Source organism: Eretmochelys imbricata, chromosome 7, assembly GCF_965152235.1.
Source record: "Eretmochelys imbricata isolate rEreImb1 chromosome 7, rEreImb1.hap1, whole genome shotgun sequence".
In the NCBI taxonomy this organism is placed as follows: Eukaryota; Metazoa; Chordata; order Testudines; family Cheloniidae; genus Eretmochelys; species Eretmochelys imbricata.
The window spans coordinates 1,095,697-1,105,038 of record NC_135578.1 but is presented as its reverse complement, the minus strand read 5'-3'; positions in this window follow the sequence as shown (position 1 = coordinate 1,105,038).

Below are 9,342 nucleotides of genomic sequence, written 5' to 3'. Positions count from 1 at the left end.
AGTCACAAATAGGTCACAGGCTTCTGTGAATTTTTCTTTATTGTCCGTGGCCTGCCTGTGACTTTTACTAAAAATATGTGTGACAAAATCTTAGCCTTAGTCATGATCCAGAACATGGGAGAAGGGAAAACATAGCACCTATCTTTAAAAAGGGGAACAAAGTGGACCCAGGGAATTACAGACCAATCAGATGAACTTCAATACCTGGAAAGATACTGGAACAAATGATTAAATTGTCAATTTCTAAGCACCTAGAGGATAATAGTGTTATAAGGAATAGCCAGCATGGATTTATCAAGGACAAATCATGCCAAACCAACCTAATTTCCTTCTTGGACAGGGTTACTGGTCTAGTGGATGGGAGGAAGCAATAAACATGATATATCTTGATTTTAGTAAGGTTTTTGACACAGTCCCCCATGATATTCTTATAAGCAAACTAGGGCAATGTGGTCTAAATGAAATTACTATAGGGCTGATGCACAACTGGTGGAAAAACTGTACTCAAAGAATCAGAGGGGTAGCCTTGTTAATCTGGATCTGTAAAAGCGGCAAAGAGTCCTGTGGCACCTTATAGACTAAAAGACGTATTGGAGCATAAGCTTTCGTGGGTGAATACCCACTTTGTGAGATGTACTCAAAGAGTCATTTTCAAGGTTCACTATCAAGCTTGGAAGCCGTATCTAGCTGGATCACAAAGGGGTCAGTCTTGGGTCCACTACTAGTCTATATTTTCATTAATGACTTGAATAATGGAGTGGAGAGTGTGCTTATAATATTTGCAGATGAGACCAAGATGGGAGAGGTTGCAAGCACTTTGGAGGACAGGATTAGAATTCAAAAATGACCATTACAAATTAGAGAATTGGTCTGAATTCAACAAGATGAAATTCAATAATGACAAAGTACTACACTTAGGAAGGAATTTTCAAATGCTACAAAATGGGGATTAACTGGCTAGGTGGTAGTAGTGCTGAAAAGGATCTGGGGGATATAGTGGATCACAAATTTGGTATGTGTCAACAATGTGATACAGTTGCAAAAAAGGTTAATATTCTGGGGTATATTAACTGGAGTGTCATATGTAAGACGTGGAAAGTGATTGTCCCTCTCTACTTGGTACTGATGAGGCCTCACATGGAGTTCTATGCCCAACTATGGGTACCACACTTTAGGAAAGATGTGGACAAACTGGAGAGAGTCCAGAAGAGAGAAACAAAAGTGATCAAAGGTTTAGAAAACTTGACCTTTGAGGAAAGATTAAAAAACCTGGGCATGTTTAGTCTCGAGAGATGAGGACTGAGGACAGACCTGACAACAGTCTTCAAATATATTAAGGCAGTGGTTCTCAACCAGGGGTACACGTATCCCTGCAGGTACGCAGAGGTCTTCCAGGGGGTAGATGAACTCTTCTAGATATTTGCCTAGTTTTACAACAGGCTACGTAAAAAGTACTAGTGAAGTCAGGACAAACTAAAATTTCATACAATGACTTGTTTATACTGCCCTATGTACTATACACTGAAATCTAATTACAATATTTGTATTCCAGTTGATTTATTATATAATTATATAGTAAAAATGAGAAAGTTAGCAATTTTTCAGTAATAGTGTGCTGTGACACTTGTATTTTTATCTCTGATTTTGTAAGCCAGTAGTTTTTAAGTGAAGTGAAACTTGGGGTATGCAAGACAGATCAGACTCCTGAAAGGGGTACAGTAGTCTGGCAAGGTTGAGAACCACTGTGTTAAGGACTGTTATGAACAGGAGGGTCGTCAATTGTTCTTAGTGTCCACTGAAGGTAGGACAAGAAGTGATGGGCTTAATCTGCAGCAAAGGAGATTTAGGTTAGATATTGAGGAAAACTTTCCAACTATAAGGATACTTAAGTATTGGAACAGATTTCCATGGGAGGTTGTGAAATCCCCATCACTGGAGGTTTTAAAGAACAGGTTGGACAAGCTCCTGCCAGGGATGGTCTAGATTTATTTTGTCCTGCAACAGTGCACGGGATTGGACTTGATGACTTCTTGAGGTCTCTTCCAGCCCTACATTTCTATGATTCTATGAAAGACCCTCAGAAATTAGCATATACAACCATGATAAAATGCATTATAGGAGGAAAATCAGCTCCCAGATATAAATGTGGAACCACATAATGCAATTAAAAGGAGAGCTAAATGTATTAAATATAGAAAATTGATATGTGTGATAAATGGAGCAAACATTGCTAAATATTTACAGACTGGTGTAAAGATGAGAACTTGGAGAGTGGGGTACAGCATTCTGTGTCCCGTCACTTGGAATAAAGTAATCCATTAGAGGATCAAATTTTGTAGTGGTTAAGATGGTTGAACCAGCAGAGATAATGTTGCATTATACTGGATACAGGATGTGCTACCTACCTCTATTGTCATCTTAGGTTCACTAATGGGACTACTGGCAATCAAAAATGATAATACAGATAGTAGAAATGATATAATTAATGAAATATTGTTACTAACAACAGAATTGGAACAGATGGGAGTAAACCTTGAAATAGCCTAGATCTCAGGGCATATCAGGATAGCAGGAAACAAGATGGCAGACAAAGTAGCAAGAAATGCTGTGAAAAAAATGATATTTTTTGACATTTTAACAAATGATCTTTCCAAGTACATAGAAGTTTGAAAACCTAATTAAAATGAACTAAGAGCTGAGAGGCAGGAAGTATGTACAAAAGAAACCAGGGGAAAGAGATTTCATAAAGTAGGCCTTGAAATTGAAAATGCTCACTTATTGCAAAAACGCAATGGAAAGAGTGAGGTGGCTTTACTCGGAATCTTTACTGGATACTGTGTCGAATACAGTAACTTGCCTTTAATAAACAAAAAGATGGGCTGTGTGAGACATGCATGGTCTAAGAAATGGTTGGTCACCACCTCTGGGAACGTAAAGAGTATAAGATTGATAGGGGAAATTTGTATGACAAGCTCAGGAACCTAAAAGTGACAATGTTTACACTATAAAATATCTAGAAAGATCATCACAAAAATGAGGGACCATTAAGAAAGCAATGCTAATTTAAAAATACTGGACAAAGAGAGAGTCTGTAACTATATATGTATCATGAAATCCAGCAGCTGGTGATTATACACTTGGAATGTGAGTTTGCTAAACCATAAAATACAAGAAGAAGAAAGTTGGTGGGCTGTGCGTGTGGAGAAATTCTATAGTTATTCTCTGGGAAGGGAGAGTAGGGAGACCAGGAGTGTCAAGGAACAGAACCAGAGAAGAGAAGGTGGGAAGTGCCTTCTTTCGGCTAAGCAGCTGGAAAGAAGGCTGAGAGAGGAAAAAAGACCAGATAGTCTTCTCCAGAGACAAGCTGGAAGCCTGATTGAGATGGGGGGACCTTGATACTGTTGGCATTATACTGGATACAGGATGTGCTACCTACCTCCATTGTCATCTTAGATTCACTAACAGGACTACTGGCAATCAAAAATGAAACCCCGAGTAAGGGGAGAAGTGAGCCAGCCCCTGGATTGAGGGATTGATTGAAGCAGGGACCCGCAACAGGGGCACATCTGGGCTGAGGTGACTGCTTGCTGAGCCCAGGTGGGCTTTAGGGTTGATTTGTGTATCTATATAATTTTGTTGGACTTTGAGAAGGACTCTGTGTCCCTGGAAGCGGCTGGTCACATAAAGTCGTCTGGCTTGAGGGCCACGACATTCTTATGGCTCAAGTGGACCAAAAGAAGGTGGGGAAAACTGAGGGTAAAGTGGCTGCAGTGCCAGAGCCAGGAGCAGGGGTGTTGTAGCACCTTTGTCACAGTATTCTTACAAGATTTTAGAATGATTCTCTGTACACTTTCTAATTAAGGTATTGTGCCTTCTAGAGACACGTGAGGCAATATTCTCCTCTTTCCAGTTGGAAGCAGGGTAAAAGAGAGATGTAGAGAACACCAGTTTGAGTGATTCTGCTTTAACTGACCTTGCAAATGAATCATGTATTCTCCAGGATTTTGGCACGCACTCTTTGCAACATTGTAGTGGGTCATGATCCAGTAAAGAGATGCAAATAATTTTGCACTCAGTACTACTCTTAGTACAATTTTTTTCAGCTAATATAGTAAACACATGAATGCTTTAGAAGAAGTGATAGTCTTTTTCAGTTTATGTATCTAAAGGCACAAAGCCAATTTTAAATTGTGTACCTGAAAACGGAGCTTTATTATTCCCATAAATTCCATGAGAAGGTCAATGTCTTGAGTAAAACTGAGCAAATAATTTGTGGCAGTAATTTATTCAATGAATCTATCCTGTTCTATATGTGAATTGTGTGCAGCCAGCTCCTCAAAAATGTATTCATTATTGAAAATTATTCTCTGAATATTCTGTGAATAATTTATGACCTGTAGACTGTAAGCAGTTTTTTTCCCCAGATACTCCATATTTGAGGTGTTGATTAATTTTGATTGGACGCAGAATCAGATGTTCATTAGAGAACTGACTGAAATTTTCTTTTAAAACATTTTTCAGTGGAAAATGGCTTTCTGACAATGAAAATTTTAGTGAGGAAAAATGGTGGGGTTTTTTTTTTATTTGGTTTTGTCAGAAAAGCAATAAACTTGGGTTGCTGAAAAACCAAGCAATTTGGTGCTTCGGGATTTCAGTTAAAATGTACCAATAAAGAAAAAAACAAAATATTTTGCTTTTGTGAAACTTTCATGAAGGGGGGAGTCATTTCCCAATCAGTGCTACTTTCCAGGGCAAAACTCGTGACTTTTTTTAAAACTAAAAACAATATTCTGCAAATGTTCTCTTAATAAATTCATAGATTTTTATGATCATATAGTCTGATCTCCTATATGAACTGGCCAGAGGATTTCATTCAGCAATTCTTAATATTTTCAAAAACTGAATTGTTAGAGCCTATTAGCGAGCATTCCAGTCAGTAAAAAAATGAGAAGTACTTGTGGCACCTTCGAGACTAACAAATTTATTTGGGCATAAGCTTTCGTGGGCTAAAACCCACTGCATGCATCCAGTGACGTGGGTTTTAGCCCATGAAAGCTTATGCCCAAATAAATTTGTTAGTCTCGAAGGTGCCACAAGTACTCCTTGATCTTTTTGCTGATACAGACTAACACGGCTACCACTTTGAAACCTGTCACAATTCCAGTCAGTGACTCATTCACTAGAATGTTCACAAAAAAGTGAATGCAAAAGGAGAGATTACACAGCTGACACAAACTCAGTTCTTTGTTTGAACAAATAGTTGGATATATTTATATTTTAAAATATATTTAGCTAGCTTTAATCGTGATCATTTGTGCAATTCAAATGCGCCTGCCAAGTTAACTATATTAACTCATGCATATACTGGGCTTCACAAATGCAGGGGATGTTAGTGGCATAGTCTTTATACATAGAATTCCTCAGTTCTCAAAAACCTTTGTTCTAATCCAAACTGAAGGTACCTCAATATTACAAAATCAGCTGTCATGGAACCTAGCTCTCTGATAGCCTGCATATAAATTAAAAATCAGCAAATTACCTTTTTTTTGGTATAATGTCTCTTTAAAATTATATAGAGACACAAATAAACAAAAAGAAATGCCATGCAGAAACATTTAAAGATCTCTACTGCTGGATATAAATACAATACATAAAGTGGGATTCTTATGCCAGTTTCTGATCTCACTGACACTAGTGTATTTCCATTTATATTAACGGAGTTAATCCAGGTTCACACAAAAGTGAGATCAGAGTAATTTATTCCTCTTCTGAGGATTGGTCTCCTAGTTTCTTAAGTAGGGAAAGTCAAAGGAGAAAAACAATGCCTGTTCTTTGCAGCTTGCACTGGTTCTCCATCCAGTGCTAGATCTGCATCGTGGGTCTGGTATTAATTTACCAAACTCTCAATAGAATAGGGCCACACTATCTTAAATACTGACTCGCTGACAGTAACCAACGCAAACATCATCATCAAGCACACTACATTTAGCAGAGTCAGATACAGATTCAAGGGTGCAGCAGCAGGCAGAGCCTTCTGATAAGACCCCTTTGCCACAGCGTTTCCCAAGTGAGCAGAAGATCCAAAATAACAGCCCATAACTAAACCAACGGCAAGATGAAGAACTAGTTTTGTGCTCAGAATTAGTGGTTTATGGTAACACTGAGTAATATGGAGAACTGAGTGGCCAGTTGTTTGGACCTTCTTTATTCTCTACAGTGCATTCATATTGCAGTGATAGAAATGGTGATATATTCTATGGTTTTAGAAGTGTTTATAGATATTTGAAGAAAAGAGTGATATGGTATAAATGGCAGAAGAGGAAGATTATTTTGTCTGTGGTGTTCTGAATACAGTGGAGGGGACAGGGGAAACAGGCAGACATGCAAGAAGAGGAGATTGCATTAATCAAGCCTGGAGATGACCAAAGCATTGACAAGCATTTTAGCCAGGGGGATTGAAAGAAATATATATTTTTAAAGATGTTACAGAAAAAGAATTGACAGGATTTGGTGACACCATAGAAGTGAGATAGGAGAGCAGGGAGTTGACTGACACTAAGGCCTGGTCTACAGTACGTGGTTTATTTCTGAATTAGCCGAGTTACCTCGAAAAAACTGGTTCTTTCCACACAACCAAACCAGTTATTTTTATTTAAAGGGCTCTTTACTCCAATTTCTGTACTCCACCTCGGCAAGTGGAGTAGCGCTAAAATCGAGATCGCAGTTTCGGATTACAGGTACTGTGGACGCAATTCAACGATATTGGCCTCCGGGAGCTATCCCAGCATGCTCCCTTGTGACTGCTCTGGTCAACACTCTGAACTCTGATGCACTAGCCAGATAGGCAGTAAAAGCCCCAGGAACTTTTGAATTTCCTGTTTGGTCACCACCATCACAGGCAACCATCAGCACAGTCCACCATCACTGGCGACCATCAGCACAGTCCACCATCACAAGAGACCACGCAGTCCCGGATTCGCTGACAAGCTCCAGCATGGTCCGAATGGGAGGTACTGGATCTCATTGCATGTTGGGGAGATGAATCTGTTATGGCAGAACTACGTTCCAAAAAAAGGAACGCAGATATGTACACTAAAGTGTCCAGGGCCATAACGGAAAGAAGCTACTGCAGGGACACAGAACAGTGTCGTACAAAAATCAAGGAGCTCAGGCAAGCGTACCAAAAAGCCAGGGAGGCGAACGGGCGTTCTGGGTTACAGCCCCACACATGCCACTTCTACCGTGAGCTGCATGCAATTATGGCGGGTGACGACACCACTACCCCACCACTGTCCGTGGACACCTGCAAGGGGGGAGTAGCACGGAGCGAGGAGGATAAGTTTTTGGAGGACAAAGAGGAGGAGGAGGACAGTGCACAGGCGACAAGTGGGGAATCTGTTTTCCCTGCTAGCCAGAAACTATTCTTTATGCTGGAGCCAGTAGCCTCCCCCTACTCCCAAAGCATGCTCCTGGACCATGACCCTGGAAAAGGCACTTCTGGTGAGTGAGAGCTTGATTGAAGCCACGCCATGGGGGAAGGGGGGAAACCCAGCCGCACTGGGCTGTTCGCGTTTAGTTTAAAGGGCTCATCCCTGCTCAGAGCCTCATTGGAGCCTTGCGGGGGGTGGGGGTGTGGGGGGGGTGGGGGTGGGAGAGAGGGTGTTGTATGAAACGATCATCCCAGAGCGCCTGCAGGCTGTCTGCAAGCTGAATTCTGTTGCTTGGCTACATGAGATGGCTTACTCACACCAAAGTGGCAGGCACTTCAGTATAAGAGGCAAAATGCGACCTTGAACAGAAAGAACATGTGCTGTGTACTATGAATTGTCTGTTTCACTGAGAAACAGTGTCCCCTTTGTTCTCTAAAATGTATCTTTTAAAATACTACCCTTCCTTTTTCTCCTCCTGCAGCAGGTGCAAATGTTTCAACGCGGCCCCTATCTACTCCATCCCAGAGGCTGGTCCAGATTAGAAGGTGGAAAAAACGAACTCAGGACAACATGTTTGCCGAGCTCAAGCAGTCCTCCCGCACTGATAGGGCCCAGTTGAATGTGTGGAGGCAAACAATTGCGGAGTCACGTAAGCGTTACATGAACACAAAGAGAGGAGGGACGCACGCGATGAGAGTAGGCGCAGGATGCTATGGTCAAGCTCATGGGGGAGCAAACTGACATGCTCCGCTATATGGTGGATCTAATGTGGGAAAGGCAGCAAGACCACAGGCTGCTGCTGCAGCCCCTGAATAACCACCCTGCCTCCTCCCCAAGTTCCATAGCCTCCTCACCCAGACGCCCAAGAACACAGGGCGGGGAGGCTACGGGGACCCACACAGTCAACCCCAGAGGATTGCACAAGCAGCAGAAAGCTGGCATATCCTAAATTTAGATTTGGTTTCTGGACTTGTCCTTCCCTCCTCCTCCTCCCCCCAACCCAATACCCCCCCCCCCCCCCGTCTAGCTTCTGATTTCTCTCAATGTTTTGTGCAACAAATAATAAAGAACGTTTTTTAAACAATTGGGACTTTATTTCCTTTCATATATATACACACACATATATAGGGGGCAGGTAACTTTAAGAGAAACAAACACAACTGTCACACCGTACCCTGGCCAGTCATGAAACTGGCTTTCAAAGCTTCTCTGATGTGCAGCACACCCTGCTGCGCTCTTCTAATCGCCCTGTTGTCTGGCTATGCGAAACTGGCTGCCAGGTGAGTTGGCTCAACCTCCCACCCCGCTATAAACGTCTCCCCCTTGCTCTCACAGATATTGTGGAGCACACAACAAGCAGCAATTACAATTGGAATATTGGTTGTGCTGAGATCTAACCAAGTCAGTAAACTGCGCCAGCGCGCTTTCAAACATCCAAACGCACATTCTACCACCATTCTGCACTTGCTCAGCCTATAGTTGAACTTCTCCTTACTACTGTCCAGACTGCCTGTGTACAGCTTCATGAGCCATGGCATTTCAGGGTAGGCTGGGTCCCCGAGGATCACTATAGGCATTTCAACATCCCCAACAGTAATTTTCTGGTCTGGGAAGTAAGTCCTTTCCTGCAGCTGTGAGCGTCATGTACTTTTCCCGGCCATCCCACTTTGATGTTGGTGAAACATCCCTTGTGATCCATCAGTGCTTGCAGCACCATGGAAAAGTACCCCTTGCAGTTTATGTACTGGCCACCCCGGTGTTCCAGGGCCAAGATAGGGATATGTGTTCTGTCTATCGCCCCGCCGCAGTTAGGGAACCCCAGCGCGTTAAAGCCATCCACAATGGTCTGCACATTTCCCAAAGTCACTACCCTTGATAGCAGCTGGTCAATGATTGCGCTGGCTACTTGCAG